The following is a 25,880-nucleotide window of genomic DNA, read 5'->3' as shown; positions in this document are numbered from 1 at the left end:
CTGCAGTTGCGTCGACGCCGTTGTCAAACTAAAGAGGGCAGCCTGCGTTGCCACGGGAGGTCAGGCTGCGCTACCCCAATTTGACGCAAATCCTCCTCTTATTGAGCCGACTACCGTCAATGTTTGTATTGGAGAGCACGAATTCGTCGCCTTGGTCGACACAGGAGCCGCTAAGTCATGCATCTCAGAAGACGTCTGTCGCCGTTTACGTAGGGTGCTCACTCCAGCCAGTGGACACTCATTGCGCGTGGCCAATGGTGAATTAGTCCAACCCCTAGGATGTGCCACCATACCTATGTCCCTTGAAGGCATGTCCTACATCATTGAATTCCTTGTGCTTTCAAACTGCGTTGCTGATGTTATTTTAGAATGTGACTTCCTAACGTCGACTGACGCCCTCATAAACTGTGCAGCCGGTGAGCTAGAATTGAACAGTTACGATTCTGTGGATGATCCTCCTAGTTCATCACCCCAGACCCTTCGTACAGATGATGACCTCCTTGTACCACCCCTATCTGCCGTCATCGTCGAGCTGAGGCCCGAGCCACCCATCACAGGAACCTACGCACTAGTCGAACCTTCCGAAAGACTATTTCTGAAGAAAAATGTTCCCGTTCCCTATTCCCTTGTGTCCATAGTGGAAGGCCACGTTCCTGTTTGCCTTGCTAACACCTCCCCCGAGCCGCAAATACTTCCACGAAACACTCAAGTAGCAACTATGAACCGATATGAAGAACACATCGTTGCCCCTCTTCACACAGACGTATCGTCAACTGGTTGTCCCCAGGCATCTGCACGCCGCACTAGCGACATGATAAAAACAATGGTGGATGCCGCCTTACCTGCCGAGAAGCACTACTTTTTGGTCACCCTTCTTTCAGCATATTCCGATTTATTCGACTTCGACAGCCGAGTTCTCGCTCAAACGTCCGTGGTGCACCATCGTATCGATACCGGGGATGCATCTCCAGTGAAAAGCAGACCTTATCGAATCTCACCCATGAAGCGTAAAACCATCCAACAGCATGTCACCGAAAAGTTGGAGAACAACATAATTGAGCCCTCCTTCAGCCCTTGGTCATCCCCGTCGTTCTCGTTAAAAAGAAGGATGCCTCGTGGCGCTTCTGCGTGGACTACCGCCGTCTAAACAAGGTGACAAAGAAAGATGTTTACCCGCTGCCAAGGATCGACGACATCTTAGACGCACTGCAAGGTTCATCATTTTTTTCATCAATGGATTTCCGAAGCGGCTACTGGCAGATACCTGTCGCTCAAGCTGACAAAGCGAAAACAGCCTTCATTAAAAGCCTTCATTACACCTGACGGCCTTTATCAGTTTAACGTAATGCCGTTTGGTCTCTGCAACGCCCCCGCAACCTTTGAAAGGATGATGGACACGTTGCTCCGCGGCCTCACTTGGAATGTATGCCTGTGCTACCTTGACGATGTCGTCCTCTTTTCAGGGACGTTTAATGAACATTTGCACCGCCTCAAACAAATGTTTGATTGCTTCCGGTCCGCCCGCCTACAGTTAAACTTCAAGAAATGCACATTTGGAACTCGACAACTAAAAGTATTTGGGCATCTAGTAAGCGCTGATGGTATTCGCCCGGATCCTGAAAAACTTCGAGCCGTTTCAGAATTTCCTACCCCGAAAGTTCAAAAGGACGTCCGTGCTTTTCTTGGATTGTGCACTTATTTTCGCAAATTCATTCCTGGCTTTGCTCACGTTGCGGAACCTCTTAATCAGCTCCTTCGCACCAACACCAAATTTGAATGGGGACCATCGCAAAACCAGGCGTTTCGATCCCTAAAATTGACTTTGACAAGCAGTCCCATCCTCGGTCACTTTACCCAAGGAGCCGAAACCGAGATACGCACCGTCGCAAGTGGACACGGCATCGGAGCAGTCTTGGCCCAGAATTCTAGAGGCACCCAACAGGTTATCGCATACGCAAGTCGCACCCTCACACCAGCTGAGCGAAATTATACTATCACTGAACGGGAATGTCTGGCTGTTATATGGGCCATATAAAAGTTTCGTCCCTATCTCTATGGCATTCATTTTCGCATAGTGACCGACTACCATGCCCTCTGCTGGCTCGCCAGCAGAGGGCATGGAGATCCGTCAGGCCGCCTCGGAAGATGGTCTCTCAAACTTCAAGATTACAACTTCACCGTCCTCTACAAATCAGGAAAAAGACACCTGGATGCCGACGGCTTGTCCCGATGCCCCCTTCCAGCAGCCTCTCATCTGCAAGACTCACGCATTTCCCTCGCAACGGCTCCTCCGACCCATGTTGACATTGCCGCAGCCCAGATGGCTGATCCTTTCCTTAAGCCAATAATTGAATATCTTCGTGGCGCAAACCCACATCCCCCTCAACGCACAGCACGCATAGCGCGTCTGTTTGCGCTTCACAACGGGACGACGCTATTCAGGCAAAATTATGAACCGCAAGGACGCCCCTGGCTTCTTGTCATTCCCCGTTCCCTTCAAAACGACATTATTCGCGCTAATCATGACGACCCAACCTCCGCGCATCTCGGCTTCTCCAAGACCTATTTCCGAGTTCGAGCAAGTTACTTCTGGAACGGAATGTATCGTGCTATCAACAAATACGTCCGATCATGTCACGACTGCCAAACAAGAAAACACCCAACGACAAAACCACCCGGAACACTTCACTCGCTTTCATCACCTAACCACCAACGAATTGGTGGTTAGGCAAGAAGTCAATTCCAACGAATTGGAATTGACTTCTTGGGCCCATTTCCCACGTCTGCAAATAACAATCGATTGCCATCGTAGCCATTGACTACAATACCCGCTATGCTGAAACAAAGCCAGTTCCTGACGCTACCGCAAGAGAGGTTGCGAACTTCTTTCTGAACTGCATTCTGCTACGCCATGGCGCTCCACAGTCAATCACAAGTGACCGAGGCACGCCCTTTATTGCTAAACTTCTCAATGAAGTCCTGCAGCTCGCAAGTACAGTCCATCATGTAACAACTGCTTACCGCCTGCAGACGAATGGGCTCACCGAGCGACTGAACCATACACTAGCAAGCATGATGTCAATGTATGTTGAAGAAAACCACACCAACTGGGACGCAATCCTTCCTTTTGTTACTTACGCGTACAATACTGCCCGACAAACAACTACAGTATTTTCGCCGTATTATCTTGTATACGCTCGTGATCCACTCACGACTCTTGACACCGTTTTGCCATACGTGGAAAATTGTTCGGATCCCTACACATCTGACGTCGTGTCCCGAGCCCAAGATGCCCGCCAACTTGCCCGACTGCAAACTCTGCAGTCCCAACAACAACAACACCTTCGCCATGCGGACACTCACATACCAGTCTCTTATAATGTTGGTGATCTCGTCTTACTCAAGACACCTTTTCGTCAAACCGGCAAATGCGAAAAGCTCCTAAAAAAATTCGTTGGGCCGTATCGCATTGTTCGTTGCCTTTCCGACATCAATTACGAGGTAGTGCCCGTGACCCAGCCCCGCGACCATCGCTCGAGGTGCCAGGACATCGTTCACGTGGATCGCATGAAACCGTACTTCTGCTCAACCTAACCAACACCCCACTGCCGGATGACCGGCCCTACCACCACGCGGGGGGAAATGTTACGAAGACGACGACGACGGACATTGCGCGAAAGACGAAAAGGAGCCCGCGCAGTTGTGTTGCACGAGCTGGGGTTTTTTCTTCAGGCATATTTGTAGTAGCCATCGCTGTTATTCTTCGACAGATCACCCTCAAATATATATATATATATATATATATATATATATATATATATATATATATATATATATATATATATATAGATATATATATATTGTTTTATGAAAAGTGGACAGATTCGATATTGCAAAAACTATGCGTCGCGACACAAAAAGGCGTGTCGCTTTGGTCCTGGGCCTGGGGCCTGTTTAGGAAAATTATAAAAGTTCGAGATAATTAAGTTGTTAATATTTTCGCGTAATGAATTGTTTTAAATATTGAGTTTGAGGGCATGACTTCAATTAAAATCTTGCTGAGCATCATCAAAAAGCACTAAATCAACAAATTACAGAATGATAGAAGGCACGCGCGGTACCGTTTTTTACGGTTTTTGGAGAAACCCCACAACTTCGACGGATTTTTAAGTTGCGGTTTGCGATCGGAGCACTTCTCGGCACCGACTGCACCGCACCCCGTGGAGAAATAGTGCAACCAGCCTCTGCTGCGTTGAGTGAGGACAGGGCAGCACGGGTTGGTCGCACTATTTCTTCGCTGGGTGCTGTGCCGTCGGTGGCGCTCGGATTGCAAACCGAAACCTAAAAACCCGTCGAAATTGTGCGGTTTTTCAGAAAGCCGCAAAACACCGCGCGTGCCTTCTATCATTCAGCGATTTGTTGATTTAGTGCGTTTCGATGATGCTCAGCAAGATTCTAACTGAAACCATGCCTTTAAACCCAATAAAAAAAAGCTTCTGCGACGGTGTCCAATAACCTCGACGTCATCATCGAAGGCCACGACGCAAACACGCTCATCGACACCGGAGCAGACTATTCGGTTTTAAGTGGGAGGCTCTCTCGCCGCCTTCGGAAGGTGATGATGCCGTGGGATCGCCCGAAAATACGAACCGCCGGCGGATATCTCATCACACCCCTGGGAAGGTGTACTGCGCGCGCGGACATCCACGGAGAGACCTGCCCCATGGAATTCGTCGCCCTCAAAGACTGTTCGAGAGACGTCATCCTTAACATGGACTTCCTCTGTGAGTACGGTGCGGTTATCGACCTTGGAGCAAACAGGTTGACGCTGCGAAAGCCCGTGCTGCCTCCGGAAAGATCCAAAACATCGCCAGCCGCCGTCCGAGTCATTGCGTACCACGTGAAGCTGCCGCCACGGTCGAGTGTTCCTGTGCCCGTCGTGACCGATGCAGTTGCCAGCGGGAAACTCCTTCTGGAAGGCAATGTCCAACTGCTTCTCGGAAGAGGAATAGGCGTCGCAAGGGGCGTAGCAGAGCTGCAGGATGGACGTTCTGTGGTCCTCGTGACGAACGTTCGGCCGGAGGCGCAGCACCTCACGAAAGGTGCCGCTGTAGCACACGTCGAGGAACTCCGGGCCGACGCCGAAATCGCCGTCATCTCCGAGAAGCCCTCGCCATGTCAGCCGTACAGTACACCGCCGCCACAGCTCGACATTAACCCCAAGGTCAGCGCCACAAAACGACGACAGCTCGGAGCCTTCCTCGCCGAGTTCGGCGACTGCTTTGCGACGACGTCGAGGGTCCGCCAGACAACAGTTGCTAAACACCGCATCATTACCAACGAGGACGCGCTCCCTGTGCCGCCGTACCGGGTCTCCCCAAAGACACAAGAGGCCATTCATAAACAAGTAAAAGAGATGCTGAACGACGACATCATTCAGCCTTCGAGCAGCCCGTGGGCCTCTCCAGTCGTACTCGTGAAGAAGAAGGACGGAACGCTTCGCTTCTGCGTTGACTACCGGCGGCTCAACGTGGTCACCAAGAAAGACGTGTATCCGCTCCCCCGCATCGACGACACGCTGGACCGGCTGCGTCACTCCCGATACTTTTCGTCGATGGACCTTAAGAGTGGCTACTGGCAGATCGAAGTCGACGAACAGGACCGAGAAAAGACTGCCTTCGTCACGCCCGGCGGTCTGTATGAGTTCAAAGTGATGCCCTTCGGACTGTGCACGGCGCCGGCAACGTTCCAACGTGTCATGGATACCGTCCTGGCAGGCCTCAAGTGGCAGAGCTGTCTCGTTTACCTCGACGACGTCGTGGTATTCTCGGCCAACTTCGACGAGCATTTGCGACGCCTTCGGGCCGTTTTTGAGGCAATCAGGACCGCAGGACTCAATCTCAAGCCGACGAAGTGCCGGTTTGCCTACGGCGAACTGAAGTTCCTAGGCCATGTTGTGAGCAACGAAGGTGTAAGTCCTGACCCTGAGAAAACCCGCGCCGCAGCGGCCTTTCTAACGCCCACCGACAAAAGGGCCGTTCGAAGATTCCTTGGACTTTGCGCATACTACCGGCGATTCGTTCAGAATCTCGCCAAGCTTCCTGCGCCGCTAATGCACCTTACGAAAGACGCCGTGAACTTCGAATGGGGTGGAGAACAACAACGCATTCGACGAACTAAAGCGACGGCTCCAGTCACCACCGATTCTCGGCCACTTCGACCAATCAGCCGAAACGGAGGTTCGTACACGGACGCCAGTAATCCAGGACTCGGAGCGGTACTGGTCCAGCGACAAGACGTTGCGGAGCGCGTGATCGCATACGCTAGCCGGACGCTGTCGAACGCGGAACGCAATTACTCGACAACCGAGAAGGAATGTCTGGCCGTCGTCTGGGCCATCACGAAATTCCGCCCGTACCTGTACGGGAGTCCATTTCGGGTGGTCACCGACCACCACGCGCTGTGTTGGTTAGCAACCCTGGAGGACCCATCGGGACGCCACGCTCGGTGGAGCCTACGACTGCAAGAGTACGACGTGACCGTGGTCTACAAGTCAGGCCAGAAACACAGCGACGCCGACTGCCTGTCCAGAGCCCCTGTCGAGTCAGCTACCAGATGTGCCAAAGACGACGGCGACGACGACGACCACTTTCATGGCGCGGTGAGCATTCACGGTATGGAAGCGCTCCAGCGGGACGATCCTGATTTGCGTGCACTGATCGACCACTTGGAGGGACTAGGGGGTACGATTCCCCGAGCCTTCTCACGCGACCTGCCAAGATTCGCCGTCCGGAGAGGTATCCTCTATAAAGAGAACTTCGGGGAAAACAACTCGACGTGGCTCCTGGTGATTCTTGCTAGTCTTCAAGAAGAGGTCTTCCAAGCCTGCGACGACGACCCAACATCTGGTCACCTTGGCTACAGTAGGACTCTTGCACGGATCCGAGAAAAATACTACTAGCCCAAGCTCCCGAAGACTGTCCGAGTCTACGTCCATTCATGCCACGAATGCCAACGACGCAAGAAACCACTGACGAAGCCCGCAGGTCTCCTGAAACCGATCGCGCCCCCGACTGCACCGTTCCAGCAGATTGGAATGGATCTTCTCGGACCTTTCCCACCGTCAACGCAGGGAAACCGTTGGATAATCGTGGCAACTGTTTACCTCACCAGGTACGCCGAGACAAAAGCACTCCCGTGGGGGCCGCCGTGGAAGGAGCCAAGTTCTTCGTGGAGTCTATAGTGCTCCGACACGGCGCTCCCCAAGTCCTAATTACGGACCGAGGATCCTCGTTTATGGCGCAACTGACACACGAGATACTCCGCCTGAGCCACACCGACCACCGCCGGACCACGGCCTACCACCAGCAGACCAACGGGCTGACGGAGCGACTAAACAAGACCATCGCCGACATGATTTCGATGTATGTAGACGGGGAACACAAGACGTGGGATGAAGTGTTGCCCTATACGTCACGTCTGCGTACAACATGGCGATTCAAGAAACTACCTGCATTACACCCTTTCAGCTGGTACACGGCAGAGAGGTGACGACGATGCTCGACGCCATGCTGCCCCACGACCCGACGGGCGACGGCACCGGAGACGCCCTGCTGGTCACCCAACGAGCAGAAGAAGTACGCCAGCTAGCCCGTCTTCGAATAAAGGACCAGCAACGTGTGGACGCTGGTAGGTACAACCTTCGTCGCCGCGACGTAAAGTTCCAGCCCGGAGACAGGGTATGGGTGTGGACGCCCATTCGCCGCCGCAGCCTCAGCGAGAAACTGTTAAAACGCTATTTCGGACCCTACAAGGTCATCCGCCGCCTTGGGGCCTTGAACAACGAGGTGCTCCCCGACGGAACTCGACCATCAGGACGCCGCCAGCCACGACCTGAAGTCGTCCACGTAGTTCGACTCAAGCCGTTCTACGCGCGTTAGGATTGTGACACTGCATGCTGATTTCGTTTCATAGTAAATGTTTTAGCCATTTCCGTTTTCCTTTCGCTTTGCATCGGGGCGATGCACTTTTGAAAGGGGGGATAATGCCGCCCGCAGAGCCGAGAAAGCAACGCTTGGTCACTGTCTTCTAGAAGATTCCCGTTCATTCTCGCACCAGACGTAGCTTTCCCTCTTTTTTGTTATTCTCGAAAATGCCAGTTCATCCTCGCCCCGAGCGCACGACGCTCGAGCCTTCTTTGCCGAACTTTCGAGATAGTGACGCACGGTAGATAAGCAGCTACCCGCGACCTTGTCGAGTCAGTCTCGCTAGCGCTCTGAAGTGCCGCCGAATCGCCGCCCGCTTTTCTGCTGCCTCGACGCTCTTTCGTTACTTATTTCTGTCTGGCACAAGTTCGCCCATTAAACTCTTATCATTCAGTTAAATTTTCGCATTCTCGTCGCCTCAATTCGTGACAATATTTGTATCTGTGATGAGAGACGGCGGCGCATTAACAGCTAGCTGCACGGGCCACAATCAAAGAGATGGCCATACTGCTAAATCTTTCTCCTTTTCAGGTGACGTCCCAAACAAAAACTGTGTGCGACTCGGAAAGAGAAAACTGAAGACAGCAGGTGTTGCAGACTCCTGGTTTTTGGAAATCCCGGAGTCCAAACAAAGAAGTGCGAAAAGTTTCCGTTGCTCTTTGTGAGGAGGCAACGCGAATGACTCGCGAGCGCCTCAACGGGTAAAAACCTTGATGAAGATTTCGGCAAGTCGAGTGTGTTAAAGTTTCTTCGTCTCGGGTAAGTGTCGGCACGGTTGGCTTTTGTTCGACATTATTTTGATTTAATATGTCATTGAGCGAGCTCGGCCTACTCGAAGCCAAAGTTCTACTGAGACAAACGAGAAGGTCGAGAGACTGGATTGGAAGTTCCTTACCGCAGGACCGTTGGAAAATCGGCATAGAAAAAAAATCACCGTTCATGAGCACACATTTCTTTGCCTCGCAGCAGTCTCAGAGGTTGCCGTTGCTGTTAGCTGCCACTGTGAAAATTCTAATGCTTTGCACATTCTTTTTCTCGGCTCTTTTTTTTTTTATTGATTCGCCATTGTGCAAATGCTGCAGTAAATTAGTTTGATGACCACAGTCTTGACTGGACAGCCAAGAAACATCTTGGCTACCCAAGCACACTCGACAGGCCCGACCGAAACAAAAAAGCCAACCGTGCCGACACATCTCCGAGATGAAGTGCCTTGAACATAATTGTTGCTTTAGTTGTTGGTGGAGGAGCTTTCAGCCCCGATCGTTAGGAGCTTGGTGGCGGGCACGTTGCTGAGTGATGTGCCAACTTGCGCTGCTTTACTTCGACTATGTACATTTATTTACATAGTTACAGAAATCCCAACTTAGACGACCATCTCGACGAATTCTCTCCCCCCCCCCCCCCCCCCCCCCCCCAGAGCCTCGGGTGGAGTCATTACTGTCTTCCCCTGTTCTTCCATTTGACATTTCCAACTCTCTCTCTTTCTCACTGCTGAACAAACCAATCAGTTAAAATTCTACATCGTTCACGTGCTCCTATATGAACCAGTCGACGGCGAGGACTATCTGCGACTGCCGTAAACCACAGCAGTCGTGAACCTCTTCAAAGTTGATGGAAAGTATCCCGTTGGAGGTGTTACACCTGTGGCGTGAGCCTCTTTTGAACTTTCCGCTTTCTACAGGGTGCGGCCGTAAAAACTTTCAGATTTGGCACGCCTAGCAAAAATCGAATTTCAAACGTACATACCTGAAATTGGGCACGCGAACGTCGTTTATTCCAAAGTTTTTTGCCTATTTTTTTCAGACGTCAACTCAGGAGTAGCGAATTATTAGAAAGATAACAAAAATGGCAGAAGTGCATTTCCTATGGCCTATACCCGCCCGTTCGCAGTCTGCTATCTCGTTCGCAACGCCGCTCCCAGGTGGCGCACTGAACGCAAAAACGCGGGAAACGCCGCACGAAAGGCTGGTCTCGGGCGAGATAATCTCGATAAAAAGTGATTTAAACGAAATATATGAACGATTGTTGAAATTACCTGTTTCAAGTTAAGTTTTGACAGATCGTCATGCAAGCAAGAAGGCACCATGATGTGACGAGATCATTTATTTACAGCCTGAAATAGCAAGTGGTGCTGCTGCCGTTGCAGACAAGTTCGTTTTGAGTTATCATTTCAGTCTGATTTTTACAGGGCCGCTGTAACACATAAAGTATTTTTTTTTTTCATACAGCTTGGGTATAATTAACACACATATCGCAAGACGTATTTGTAAAAAAAAAAAGAAATCATATTAATTAGAGCAATATTAACGGCGCTGGAGTCATTTCGGTGGGCCGGTGATAAAATGGCTGGTATTTGACAGAGATAGTCGTCTTTTTTCTGGTTTCCCATTGGTACCTCTATCAGCAGCCTCTACTTTGCTCTCCGCGTCCGGCAAGCAGCACGAGAGAAAGTAAGAGGGAAACTAATAGTTTAAATTCCGTCAGAAAGTGGTAGTTGTGCGTTCATTCAATTGTTTATTCTTGAAAATACATCTTCTGATACGCCTCTTCTGTCACGGCGATTTGAAATAATGTTGATGCTGCAGCGGCCCTTTAAACGACTAGGGTTCGGCCGATTCGATGTGCCCGCCTTTTACAGACACGCTAAGCCGAAGTCGAGCTTCGTACGCCGGGAAAGCCGTTTCGCGCATCCCATCGTCGATCTCGAGGAACGCGCCCTCAATTTTTTCTTTCAGCTCTTCGATGCTGGGGATCCTCTTCTTGTAGACAAGTTATTTTATAAATCCCCCTACGAAAAAGTCGCACATATTTAAGTCGGGGAATCGTGGAGGCCAGTCCATATAATCTGATCCCCGACCCATCCACCGCCGAGGGAACGTGTTATTGAGCCATGCCCTCACGCTCTTTGCGTAATGGGGAGCCGCCCCATCCTGCATGAATATACAGTTTTCTTTTGTCATGTGGTACTTTTCAAGCTCAGGGAGCATTTCCGTTTTCAGCATGTCCAAGTAGGCATCTGCGTTAACGGTGCCATCGAAAAAAAAAAAAGGGGGCCCACTGTGCCTTCCCACGCCAAATCCCACTCCACACTGTCACCTTCGGTGAATGGAGATGCCGTTCGTCCACGGCATGAGGGTTATCGCGAGCCCATATCCTGCTGTTCTGGCGGTTCACAAGTCCATCTAGGTGAAAGTTTGCTTCGTCACTAAATGAAAGAAATTGGAGGTACCCCGGGTTGCTCTTAATTCGCAACAACTCCGTCTTGCAAAATTCTGAACGTCGGACGTTGTCGCCGTCGTGCAGGGCTTGGACAACTTGCATCTTGTAGAAGCACAAATTATTTTTCCGCAAAATTCGTCGTACGCTTTTTTCCGAAATTCCGAACAACCTGGCTGCTCGTCTTGTTGACAATTGCGGGTCGCTCTCGAAGACAGCAAGCACCGCTTCAATGAGCTCCTCATTTTTCAGCAGGCTCTCACGTTCACTGACTGGATTCTTCTTTTTAAAGTCTCCTCCACTCACAAAACGATCCGCCCAAGGCAAAATAGTTGGGCGTGAAGGCGGGCGTTTATGAAATGCAGTGCGAAATTTTCGTTGTGCTGTGGCCACCGAGTTCCGCTCCACGTACCACTTGACTGCTTGGGCACACTCACTTGCCGAGTATCGCGGCACGCAGGGGGGCGCGGAAAATATTTTGATAATAACTGCAGAAGATAGTGCAACAAAAACAATAACTAGGAACAATCAAGATGCCTCAGCAGCGTCACTCTTGATTCCAAAGTTGCGCTTTCACCGGGAACGGACCCGCCAACAGATAAGCAGACAACAAAGAAAGGCACACGTTCGTCTGCTTTAGAACATATTTTTTATTAAACGAAGGCGTCCGCCAGTTTTTAAATTTCAAGTAAAAGGGCATAATCGTTCACATATTTCGGTAAAATCACTCTTTATCGCGATTATCTCGCCCGACGACAGCCTTTCGTGCGGCGTTTTCCACGTATTTGCGTTCAGTGCACCCCCTGGGGGCGGCGCCGCGAACCAGACAGCAGACGGCGAACGGGCGGGTATAGGCCATAGGAAATGCACGTCTGCCATTTTTGTTATCTTTCTAATAATTCGCTACTCCCGAGTTGATGTCTGAAAAAAATAGGCAAAAAACTTTGGAATAAACGACGTTCGTGTGCCCGATTTCAGGTATGTGCGTTTGAAATTCGATTTTTGCTAGGCGTACCAAATGTGAAAGTTTTTACGGCCGCACCCTGTATAAGCGAGGCACGCACGCGCGCGCTGTGGGGCCCGTGACTTGTGTAGGGCCACGAGGGAAAAAAGCGTTTTTTTTTTGTTTGCCGTGTCACGGAGTCAGTCGCATTTCTTTCGGGTGCCACCGGGCACCGATACATGGTGTCAGAAGTGGGATCCCGCCACCTCTGAAGCTTCGGGCGTCGCCTTGCGGTTGCGGACCGCACCGAGTCATGGATCAGGCAAGCGTCGCCACCGGACTCGCCCTCATGCCGCCTGAACCCTTCCACTTTGGGAACGTTTCGGAGTGGCCGGCGTGGATCGCCGAGTTCGACGATTTCCGTCACGTAACCGGACTGGTCGCACAGAACGAGGAAACCCAGGTACGAACGCTTCTCTACGTCATGGGTCGCCAAGCTAGGCAAATTTTCAGCACCTTCGGGTTATCTGACGCCGACGCCAAGAAGTACGACACCGTGAATGCGACACTTCATTCAAGTCAGGAACGTAGTATACGAGTCTGCATGTTTTAACAGACGGGAGCAGGGGCCCACTGAAACAGTGGACCAATACGTAGCCGTCCTATACAACATGGCGGACCGATGCGACTACGGAAGCCTGCGTGACCGCCTGATTCGTGACCGCTTCGTTCTTGGGCTGCGAGACAAGTCGCTCTCGGAAGCTCTAAAATTAGACGCTAGCCTCACTCTAACTTCCGCGCTTGCCAAGGCTCGACAGAAAGAGTCTGTTCACAAGCAGTAGCAGTTGTTGAGAGAGACTGAAGCGCAACCACCTGTCAAGACTGAAGACGCCGACTTGGACTCAGGGGCGAAAGTCTCGTCATCTAAGCCTCACAGCGCTCCATCTTCCTCAAATGCGAAGCGAACCTCACAAGCAAAACAACCAAGCTCCACGTGCGGTTATTGCGGAGGATTGCGTCACGCTCGTTCTGAGTGCCCTGCGCGAGTCGAAAGGTGCGCTCGATGCAAGATCAAGGGTCATTACGCACGTGTCTGCAAGAAGATGCCTGGAGGAACCAAAGGCATTTCCTCAGTGGAACAGAATCCAACACCGACGATTTTTCTCGGCGCCGTCGACGAATTCGGCAGACGTCCAGACGCCAAGTTCGCGACGATAACCGTAAACAACGTTTTGCTGACTGCAAAGATCGACACCGGTGCAGAGGTCTCAGCGGTCCCTGATACATTTTCGGGAATACCGTCTTCTGGCTACGCTCAGCAGAAGAGTTACTTTCGGGGCCCAGTGGACATGCCCTGAAGGTGTTGGGGAAGTTTGACGCTGTCATGAGGTGGAAGGACAAGTCCACAAGGCAAGAGGTTTATGTTGTAAACAACTTCGCACTGCCCTTCTTGGATTGCCTGCCATACAGAACTTAGGACTCGTCAAGCTTCTCTGCAGCACCGAACGCCTCGAGGAGCGCTTTGCTCGACTCTTCAGCGGCCTCGGGACACTTCCAGGAGAGCACACCATCCGACTAGACCCAGCGGCGGTGCCTTACTCGCTGAGCGTCGCACGTCGCGCGCCCATTCCTCTGAGAGATGCTGTCATTCAAGAACTCAGAAAGATGGTGGATCTGGGCGTCATTCGCCCCGTTGAAGGTCCGACCGACTGATGTGCTGGGATTGTTCCAGTCCTGAAGCCTTCCGGAGAAGTAAGGATCTGCATTGACTTCACTCACCTCAACACCTCCGTCCGACGAGTGCGCTATTTACCATGATGGAACTTAACCCGAGACTGGGGTAGTAACAGAAACTTAAAAGTAGAAGGGACAGAGACAAGTGAAGAAGAGAACGTATTTGAGACGTTCTCATCTTCACTTGTCTCTGTCCCTTCTACTTTTAAGTTTCTGTTTCTACCCCAGTCTCGGGTTAAGTTCCATCATGGTAAATATCCACCAGCTCACCTGTACTTTAACCGTTTTTTCATTAAGTGCGCTTTGTCCTTCCAACTGTGGAGGAAATGCTTGGCCAGCTGGGGCGGCGGCAGTGTTTTTGAAGTTGGATGCTGATTCCGGGTTCCATCAGATCCATCCCTCTCCCTCGTGCCAAGAGCTGACCACATTCATCACCCCAATTGGCCGTTTTTGCTTCACACTACTACCTTTTGGGATAACATCAGCTCCGGAATATTTCCAAAAACGCATGTCGGAGATCTTGAGCGGACTGCCCGGAGTTCTCAACCTCATGGATGATATACTTGTCTTCGGCAAGGACCAAGCTGAGCATGATGCGAATCTGCACAAGACTCTTAAGCGCCTAGAGCAAACTGGAGTCACCCTCAAGAAAGCCAAGTGTGTTTTCAGCACAAGGGAAGTTACCTTCCTTGGATGTATCATATTCCGCCACGCTGTTTGACCGGACCCAGCAAAGGTCAAGGCAATCAGAGATCTTCCGGCTCCAGATGATCCTGCCGGCGTCCGTCGGATCCTTGGATTAGCTAACCATCTGGAAAGGTTTCTTCCGAACTTGGCACAAATTACGGTGCCGCTCAGAGACCTGCTTCGAAAAACGTCGGAGTGGACCTGGGGTCCCTCACAAGCAGCCGATCTGCAAGTCGGCAAGGATCTCCTCTGTTGAGATTGTTGCATGACTCACTACAATCCGTCGTATCCCACAATACTCTCGGCGGATGCGTTTTCACACGTGTTAGGAGCAGTCTTGCTTCAGGTCCAGCCGGATGGGAGGAAAAGAGCTGTGGCCTTCGCATCAAAGTCCCTTACCCCGACTGAAACCCGATACGATCAGGTGGAAAATGAAGCATTGGCTTTGAGCTGGGGAGCAGAGCGGTTGCAAGACTTTTTGGGGGGCCTAACAGCAACATTCCAGACCGATCGTCAACCTTTGCTGACGCTCTTGGGAAAGTCGCCACTGGATGTGCTCCCTCCTCGTATCCAGCGCTTCCGCATGCGTCTGATGCGGTTCAGCTACAGAATGCAGTATGTTCCTGGCAAGAGCATCGCGACGGCTGATACTATATCAAGGGCTCCGGTGAGTGAGGAAAAGCCAGCGGAGACACTGACCTGCGCTGAGGTTCAGTCATTCACTGCTGGAGCAGTGATGGGACTCCGAAGCAGCACTCTGCACCCAGTCAAAGATGCCCAGGAGAAAGACAAAGTTTGCCAGATGCTTCGGGAGTACTGCATAAACAGATGGCCATCAAAGTCAAGACTTCCTCTCGACGTGTCGCCCTTTTGGCAGTACAGAGGAAGCCTGTCCCACTGCGGAGGCTTTCTGCTCTACGGAACCCGCCTCCTTATTCCTGCCACCCAAGGAAGGAGATGCTGAAACGACTCCACGAGGGACATCATCTAATTGGACGGTGCAGGCAGCGCGCGAAAGAAGCTGTCTGGTGGCCAGGCTTGTCGTCCGAACTGAGAAGGGTTGTCAATAACTGTGTTGTATACACGAAGGTACGTCAACAAAATGCCGAGCCTCTCATGCCAACGGTGACGCCATCTCTGCCATGGCGAATGGTTGGGATCGACTTGTTTCATCTGCGAGGCAAGGAGTATTTGCTCTGCGTTGACTACAGGTCTCGCTCTCCCAAGATCGCCTATCTATCGTCAACGAAAGCTGAGGCTGTCATCGAACGTCTGAAGAGCATATTCGCCAGCCATGGGATACCTGCAACGGTAGTAAGCGACAATGGATCACAGGTCTCCTGTGATGCTTTCGCAGAGTTCGACCGGAACTACGGTTACCAGCACATTACCAGCGGCCCTCATCATCCTCAGGCGAATGGAGAGGCCGAGCGCACCGTGCAGACCATGAAGAATCTGCTTGAGAAAGCAGAGGACCAGTACTTAGCTCTACTTGCGTACCGGGATACCCCGGGTCCGACAGGGTGGACTCCAGCCGAACTCCTCATGGGGTGACGTCTGCGGACGCGGATCCCGGTGTACCCAGCTCTTCTGACACACGGCCAAGTAACAACAACGTCGTGCCTAGACGCGACCGTCAAGTCAAAGAGCGCCAACGGGCACACTTCTACCGCCGACATGCAGCTCGACGGCGGCCCAAACGGAGTCCCGGATCGACTGTGTGGTTGAAGGACCTCAAGTGCCCAGGGGAGGTCCTCCGTCAAGCGGACACGCCAAGGTCTTACTGGGTCAGAACCACAAGAGGGGACGTCTGTCGCAACTGAAGAGCCCTCAACAGAATTTCGGCTAATTCTGGTTAACGCGACGAGCTGGTATTGTGGCCAGCCAACACGACCGCTCCTGATAGACCTGCTTTACCCGGGGAAGACGTCATGGAGCATCCACCACCATTGCAGCAGGCTTCGCAGTCTCAATCATCGAGGCAAGACTGCAGAGTACCCGTGACAGTGACGAAGGCTGGAAGAAAAGCGTTTGCCTTCCAGCGGTTTGGTGAATAACTACAGACTACTCAAAACTCTTATTTATCCCCAGAGGGAGTTCTGGCGTGAGCCTCTTTTGAACTTCCCGCTTTCTATAAGCGAGGCACGCACGCGCATGCCGTGGGGCCCGTGACTTGTGCAGGGCCACGAGGGAATAAAGCTTCTTTTTGGTTTGCCGTGACACGGAGTCAGTCGCATTTCTTTCGGGCGCAACCGAGCACCGATACAACACCAGCGCTAGCGATGTTGTCGCAATGTTCACTGCATTTTTGCTAAAAACTACATCATGAAAAAAAAAAATTTGGCTGCAGAAACCACTATTATTGGCTGTCGAATTATTGCGATAGCATTCATCGGGAGACATACGCCACAGCTCACTGTGAATACGACGACACAAATTTTGAGTAAACAATTTATTTTATTAATGGTTTACTACAATCATTGACGTCAGATACTGCCGCTTCATTGTGGGCCACTCGACCCGCCGGTCTTCACCAAGTCAACGTACCACAGTTCAGGGGGCGGCTCTGTCTTGTCTTCAAGCTAAATAAGGAGCGCCCCGTCCCGCGTCAGTTCTTCTTTGGGTTCCCAGCGCTCCTATAGCCTGGCAGCCTAGCTGCCCAAGCCCGATGCATATTCTGGATGGTAATGAAATAAACCCTTACGGGTCGTCTGGTCGATCGCCGGCGGCGGACGACGGAAGTCAAAAGCCGGATCATGTATGTGAGGCGCGGATTTACCTCCTTGCGCCGCAGCCAATCGGGTGGAGTGCACATCCATTCTCTGCCACCTCCGCATAGGGTGCTGATGTGAAGGAGTTTGTACTGCTGCTCCACATACACGCGACACAGATTTACCTTCTCCTTTTGTTACGGGGCCAGATATTGTATCGAGAAATCCGGCTTAAGTAGCTAACGGATGTTTTTGCATTAAAAAAAGCAGCAACACTGCAAGCGTTGGCAGTCCCCCACAGAGGTTACTCGATTCTTGTTTCCTTAAAAATCCCGCGCTGCGTCTCCCCATCCAAAGCCGTTTGTATGAGGAGACGTCGCCCCAACTCCACGACGCCACCTTCCCGCGGCCCAAGGTGCTGCCATGTGGAAAGTCACAAGCCCCACACAAACAGACGTGCACTGAGCAACTTCACTAACATGCTCAGATACTCTCCACTTATGATTTTTGTTCGGGCTTTGCCCGTTGATGCAAGTGAGTCATTCTTGTTTCAAGGAGAGCGACCGAGCCATTTTCCATGTGTGTTCGGACTCTCGGGATTCGCAAAAACTGGCAATGTGCAACGACTGCTGTCCTCGTATTTTTTTTCCCAGTTCATCATTTGTCCTTGTGCAACAGAAAAGTGTCGCACGAGAGCAACACCTTTTTCATGCGTGGTGTCAGCTGAACCGGAGAAAGATTCACTGCATAGTGTGGTTCGTGAGGCTGTGCGTGCACCGCTGTCTGCTATCACGAGCACAGATATGGTGATGTACCCAAAGTGCACTGCTCGCTAGCCTTGCGTGAATACACCCTATAGGGTGAATGTTGTTCGAAGTATCTTTATGATTAGCTCATCCAACCTGCATTATCTTTTGGCATTGCCGGTAGCAAATTGTGTCTGTTAGTATTGTATACCTGCCAAGTTTTCCGTACTACCCGGAAGACTTCTGAATTTTGACCAGTTGTGCGATTAACAGAAAAAGCTCCTGGAAAACACAAATTACCCCCGCCCCCCACCCTCCCTTCTGCACCTAAATAAGGAGTTTTCGCCATCACAACAGACGGCTGCAATCCCGTGAGCATGAGCAGTGAAATATATAAATAATGAAGTCGTCTTCATGTAAATTTGTTGTCAATAGTTCTTCTTAAACACCTCTGGTTAGATATTCTCGCGGATTTGATTTATCCAAACTTGGCAGGTATGATATTGTTTGTGCCTTTTTTATCTCTTGTCATTTATGTAACATAAAATATATGATCTTCACATTTATAATCCGTGCAGCCCTGGTCAAGCAGGAGTTGCTCAGTGAACTCCTAGTTTGAGTTCCCTGGGACGACACCACTGACATCACCTACAGTGCCGAGGTTTAGGCGTCATGGCATATATCAATAGGAGTTCATGGCAAGTTTTCCTATCTCTTTAGCAGTCTTGGAAGTAACTAACTTGAGCTTTCATCACTGTTTTCACTGGCAGTTTGTTGCCTCATTGTCCTATTTTATTAAAACTGATGTAGCCTTCAAGCTTCTGTGGTTTAGTGCAATTGGCAAACATATGTCGATCATAGTCGAAACAGCGTGGCTCATCATTAGAGTTGAATGCCGAGTTTCGCTTGGCAGCTATTTGGCCACTTTGGTCACTACAAAACATTATTTGCCATCCCAGGTATGTGTCACCGCCAACGCTTGCGCTCCCCATGTTCCCATTCAAGATGATGAATGGTATACTCATGGAGGGCTCGCTGCTGGACGGCTGCCATGTAGCTATGGCTTGTGGTGGCGCCACCGCCATCACCTGTGCTTCTGCAATATCCAGTCGAAGTGGTGACAGGGATTCTGGGGGGGGCTCGCTGTCGCAGGTGCTGCCACGGACTTTGGCTCGTGGGGGTGCTGTCGCTACTGACAAAACTTGTGCTCCCCGTCGTCCCTGTCGAAACAGCGACTGGAATTTGGAGAGGGTTCGCTGATGCAGCCAGCGGTTCTGCTTCTGTACATTCTGTCGTAGCCCTTCTTGGGAATTCATTCCCTACATGTGGAGGTTCTAGTAGCAGAAATCCACCGCTTTTGGGCTACATGTAACCACAGCAGTCACTCCTCACAGTGTTATGGCCACGTGATCACACTTCTGAAATGTTACAGCCTTGTTGTAAACATGGAGGCCGGTCAGAGAGAGATTTAATGTGCATCTGGGCACATCTGCATGGCAAAAGAACTCACATGTGTGCAACAAGGATGCTGCGATGGACTGTGCAAGTCTTTTTTAGAACTGTGTTAACAATAGGTAAGGTCTGAATCATTCTTGTCTCACGTAGGTGATACTTTCCAAACATAATGTGTTAGTAGATAGCTACAGTGTTATTGCTTAACTCTGAACAAGGTACAAAGTAAGACATTTTCAGACCAAGTAAAAAATTTCTGCTCACTTTAATCTTGAAGAGCTCCCAGAGCTGCACATCATCCAGCAATCTTGAAGGCGATGCGCCACATGTAATTATAGTTAATATTTTAGTTCTTGTTTACCAGGAAGGTGTCCGAGAAATTAAAGCTAGTGTTAGTTGCTTAGAAGAGGGGTGTGTGTTTGCATTTGGTCTTGCACCTTGGCATTCCATTCACTTTGGGATCAGGTGTGTCATTCTTGTGCGTCCTTGGTCGTTTCCTTAGCCCTGAGAGGTGTTGGAGGTTTATACGTTTTATTTGTGCGGAAACTATGTGATGTTATTATCTGGCATGTTTTTTTTATTGCTAAAAGCTGTTTAAAGTGAGCCGTTTGTCCACCTAAGAGCATAATGATTGGGAGCTTCACTCAAGTGTGTTTTCTGGCCACACCTCAAAGCATGATTGAAAGCGTCGATGCATGCTATCGATACCAAGATCGGGACTTCAGAAAGGATCAGTCAAGTATTCCTATTTTTATTTCCATTGATTCTTTGGCATTATAGATCTCTTTTTGTAAGAGTGTTCACGTAAGCTTGTTGTTCAACTTTCTGGGGCATAGTATTGGGTTGTTCTGTAATTATCATATACATTTTGTCATTAGTCTCATCTGAAGTTGTCATGGGTTAATGGCCGACACATTTGGTGCTGCTTTGATTTGGAGGGTAAACATTGTCCGCCATAGGTCTAACAAACTTCATATATACCGCAATTCAAAATCTTCTCGTAAACCTAATTAGGCAATAGGCTCCTTTTCAGTATGTGCATTTACTTTGATTGAAAAGCCAAAAGGCTTTTAATAATCAGCCACATGCAGAATAAGAACAGTGTTTCTGCCACTTAGTGTGGGAGAAAAGGGGGGGGGGGGGGGTTGGATGCCAAAGCAACCGCAAGCAGTGTGAGTACAACTCTAGGACTTATAAGCGGGGTAAGTGAGGAATTCGAAGTGTCTGGCATGTAGCTCACACATTTAGCAGAGGATAATTACGTTTGGTTTAACAAGCTATTGGGGTAGTTGTAAAGCTTCTATACAGCCCCACATGGAGTCACTCTGTATGCACTGATCTAGACTGCTGCTCGTTTTACAGAGAGTTTTGTGACCTATTGGTCTAACTGCTTCTTTTATTCGCAATTTTGTGTATCATTCAGGATAATTGGGAACCCAGTAAAAGGTTGGAATGTCACGGAGTAAACACGCCATGATGCAGTGTGCTTCACTCTAAAATGTAATGCATGAGCAGTGGCCAAAGCTGATTACAGTTGCCTAATGAGGAAATCGATGATACTGCAAAAACTGAAGCAGATCTTCCTGTGACTGTTGCCACTCCCCGATACAATTATTGCATGACTTCCTTGTTTCTTTCTTTATTGCCCTCAGTTAATTTGACAATGACTGGATTGCTGTTATGCTTAATAGGTCGGCGTGACACGTTTATTTTGAGGTCCAATTAACGTGCAATTAGTTTTGATAAGTTAAATAGGTAGACAACATAATATTCAGAGAAATGTCTTTTTTGCATCATTCAAACATTTATCGGTCACCGCATTGAAACTGGGAGTGTAAAGCTTGAAGAGAACTACAGTGTGACCCTCCAGACTGTGCCGTCAGATGATGCATACATTCTGCAACATAAGTGCAGGATCAGCTTTGCTTTTTGGGGGCGACTTGTGTGAGATGACATGAAAATGTTGTGGTCATCACCAACAAAGTGGTTTGTTGTCTACATGTTACCTGCTTGAGTGACAAGGCCACTGACAAGCCGCTTCACTGTTACTAAATTGAACTGCTTGACAAGTTACTTAAAGGGGAACTCCGTCGACTTTTCGAGCAACCTAATCCAAAGGCATAATCTGAATGCGGATGGCTTCCTGATTCCGAAATGCTATTTCGTTCTTCCAGATTCACTCTAGTTAATTAAAAAAGTGATATTTTGTTTGCTGCCGAAACCGAAAGATCGTTTTCCTTAGTTTTTCCCCAGTTTTCCCCGCCGCCCAAGCGTGACGTCACTTGTGTGCTGTGAGGCGCGCGGTTGGCAATCGGGTACGCTCGCGCCCGCCTTTCTCGCGTCTAACAAAAAAAGAACCTGGCCGTTCGTGCTGTTTGAGGCTGATATTTATCTATATTTGCACAAAGTATGGCCTTGGCCTACGTGCCTAACTATAAGAAAGTAAAAAAAAAATAAAAGAAAAAAAAAACGGAAGCAATTAGAATTTTCATAAAACCGTTTTTGCAACCCGCTACGCTCAAGCCGTGGCTCGCTAGTTTCGTAATATCGCCAGTAAACCCGTTCTCCTTTTATTAGAAGACGGCTGGCGAAGAAAGGTTGAAGAGACGCGCAATATATTTTTTTACGAATTGCCAAAGCACCGCAAAAATGCTCGGAATGTAGGCACAGATGCCCCACACGCTCGTAGGACCTGAAGGAACCTGCCATTTGTTTTAGATCTTCTTTTGAAAGTTGCTGTTGCAGGCGTCAGCACGTGTAAAACTACCCATGTGGCATGAATATGCTCCTGGGTTGCTTAAGTAATTTAGAAAAAGATCTGTAGACCATTTCTGAAAAGCGCTCCTGGTCGATGCCATTTTCAGCGTTCATGCGTGTGGCGCGTACATTGCTCGCCTTCCAAAGCAATGAACATGTTCGTGCTGGGCTGGGACCTAAGACATGTAGAAAGTAATTCTCGTAAACAATAAAATGTATAGAAAAGAATGAACTGCATTCGTGTAGATCAGATGGCAGGTTACTGGTCATGAAGATCGTGTTAAAATGACGATTAAAAGAACTTCGCAACCACCAAGCCAAATATCAAGGTGCAATGGAATTCATTCATTCATTCGTTTGTTTAATTTCTGTGCTCATGAACAGCTTGACGTCTTGGTAATGATGCACAACAAAATGGTCACAGGTTAGTTACAACAGTCTTGAAAGCTACGAAATTTGGGTTAAAAACATCAATATCTGCTCCCCTGAGGGTATTGTAGAAATGTTGAATACGGGTCACGGGACTGGTTTGGAATGCGTATAAAATAGACAAATACAGTGTTCATCTCAAAATAAATATTATTTGCTTGAAGATACAATAATGCGTGAGGTACAGAAAGACATCATAAATCTTTTAATTAAAAATAAGTTAACAAAATTTGCTAAAAAATGTGTACCCGTATTTTTTCTCTTTACTTTTTGAGTAGAATGCAACGCGTTCAAACACCCATCCACAAGAGCACATGGGAAAAGGGTAATTCTATATAAGATTTTTTTTTAATGAAGTTGGTTTAGCACAGTTTCCGTCAGCTGTAAATCTGAATGCCTTCCCTCAACAACATTAATATTTTCATGGTTAAAAAACTTTTCAAACCTATATAAAATTTCTCCGCAATTGAATAAATTAAAGTGGTTTTCACCATTTTTTTTGCAAAGAATATTGCACGCCAACCATTTGACAAACCAGGCAAGGCTCTATCGTATTTTAATGGAGCTCAACACCTGCTCCATAAACATCTGTAATAGCAGACAGGAATAGCAATATGTCGAAAGTCATGTCTAAATTCAGACTTGAACTTTATTTAGACGTTTCACTTCTCGTCTTCAACATATCGGCCGCGTGAGTGGAACTCCGAGAGTAGCCTGACCTAGATTCGACGTCCGAAACAAATATAGTGTTTAAAAAAAAAAATTAAAACATAAAAAATCACTGAACCAGTTGTGAATAACAAATGTGACTTTGCAAAATGTCGACACCTATAGTGCTAGATTGTGTACTATTCTTCTCCATATTATTAGCACTCTTCTTTGGACTGATGTCGTAGTGGTCACGGTGGTCACAGCCGGCTTGAGTTTGCGCTTGCCGCTCTTGAAGCTGTTCCAGCTGCTGAAGAAAACTCAACTCGCAGCACGCGGCTATAATGTATTCCGAGCAAAAGTGAAAATGTTTCACGTGACACTAGTTTTCTCGGCACACAGCTCGCGCAAAAGCACCTTGACGTGGCTGACCTCCATTGATGCCGGGGAACGCTTTTTTTTTTTCTCACGTGAAAACAAGAGTAAAAAAAATAAGCTTTTTCCCGGCACCGTTTCTACGATCTATCGCGGAGCACATATTGCTACCCATTGCAAAGGAACTTTCAACCTTGAAGCTGCGGAAAAATTGTCTCGATCGCTGGCATTCGAAAGCCACTTCGCGGGCCGCGGCTGCCCGAGTCGCTCGTCTGCCTGCACATTCGTGACGTACGCGGGTAGGGAAAAGTAGGGATTTTTCATCGTTGCCAGTAAAGAGTCGCCTCCTGGAACCCTCGCGGCCGGGGTAACTTGAAAATTCAATAACTTTACGGAAAATTTTTCTTTTCTGAAAATATTTTGGTTATCATTTGAGAAAGGGTTATTGACGCGGTCTGCAAATTTCCAGCCAAATCGAAGTCTACCAGAAAATCGGCGGAGTTCCCCTTTAAACAATAGTGATACACGAATGGCAGTGCGAGGACAAATTGAAGAACCACAAGTAGCGCTTGTCCTATCACTTCTTCGACTTGCCGTAGTGCATAGCACTATTTGTGTTTTGCTCCTCTTCACTGCTCTTCATCTGCTTCTTTCAGAGCAAATAAATAAGGCTGCTTAATCAAATGACACCGTCCGTCAAATCAGTAAACATTTCTCTGTAAAAGATATTGCCCTGGCCAAGTCCAAGTCTCGTCATCACGATGAGTCGCATAGTGAATCGGCTAACAATGGTTGATGAATTTGATTTAGTTCTACTGAATCAGCAGCATACTTCAATCGCTCTTTTGCACGAAGTCAATATTTCGGAGTGGTTGACATAGTGTTTTCTCGACAGCCGAGGGGCTTCAAGCACGTGCTTCATGCCTGTGAGCCTCCACCATTGGAATTTTAACTTGTCACTTACTCTAGAACTTGATAATGGATCAATGGCAGATTTTATGAAGTTTGCAAAACCGACGTCAGAGACCTTCGACTTGGGAGACGTTTACAGGGCTAGAAAAATAATGACAGCACGTCCTCGCGCACAATTATCTGTAAGAGAAAGACGGTGCCCAAAGAACTCTAGCTAGTTTTAAGTGTCACTCGCAGACGCAGTTTGTATATTGTGTAAATACTGCGTTTTGCTCTTCTTTTTTGTTTCAGGATCCACTGCTACATTTCTGTGGCTTTTTGGTTGTTTCCCAATTACTGAAGGGAGTTGCAGGCTGATCATGGGCGACACAGTGCTTTGATGAGTGTATCTTTTGTTTACTGCCTGGCCAATCAAATTGAGTAGCTTTGCAGGAAACTCTCTACAGTTTCAGGATGTTTGAGGGTGTGTTCTCCTTCACACATTCTGAAATCGCAGAAATGTTTTTGTGCTGCATCACTATACTTTGTTTAATGACCAGCTGATAGCGTGGTAAAAGCTACATGCTTGTTAAACCAGTCATATGTCTATCTTTCGCCATGTGTTCCACTCCCGCCCATAACCATGTGCAGAAGGCGGGGTCACATAATGAGAGGGAGGTGGTTGATTGATCCGGTGGGTGCGTAGTTACCACCGCAGTCAGCTTAGAGGTCAGCTTAGAACTGCGTCTAACTCTGCTAGCCACCAAGCCAATTTTCTTTCGCCGCCAAGCGGCCAGGCCACGTCAGGCCAGGCCAAGCATAGCAGTACATGCTCTCATGGCTGCAAGTGTTTAGTTGCGGAAGTGATCAACAGTGAAACCGAGCGGCGCGTGCACGCAACATAGCTGGGGTCGAGGAATTGCCCAGCCCCGGACATGTTTCGCCCACCGTATGCATTGATGTCAGCAAACACGTGGTCATCTGTGGTGCGCTTTCGATCAGTGAATCGTGAAAGTGGTTAGGCCTAAGGAGGGTCGCGTCACTCTCCATGCTGAGTGAGCTTCCCTAGTAAGAAATCTTAAATGTATAAAAACTTGTATGTCCAACAAACGCATATGATCCAATAAGATCATATAAGAACATACAATAACCTTATATAAACATATAAAGACAATATAAAATTATATTAGAAGTTATAAGAAACTTATTTTCAGTTTCTTATAGCATCTTATATAATCTTATATATTTCCTATATTGTTCTTATATGTTCTTATACGGTTTTTGTATGATCTTATTTGATCATATG

The 25,880-nt window shown here is 48.8% G+C and overlaps 1 pseudogene; it reads left to right on the top strand.

Moving 5' to 3' along the window:
• LOC121836599 overlaps nucleotides 1-25,880 on the top strand; it is a 105,769-nt pseudogene that overhangs the window by 51,365 nt on the left and 28,524 nt on the right.

The sequence above is a fragment of the Ixodes scapularis genome, unplaced genomic scaffold (genome assembly GCF_016920785.2).
Source record: "Ixodes scapularis isolate PalLabHiFi unplaced genomic scaffold, ASM1692078v2 PGA_scaffold2__306_contigs__length_199485367, whole genome shotgun sequence".
NCBI lineage: Eukaryota > Metazoa > Arthropoda > Arachnida > Ixodida > Ixodidae > Ixodes > Ixodes scapularis.
Note: the sequence above shows the minus strand (reverse complement) of the source record. Positions and strands in the feature narration are given on the sequence as shown.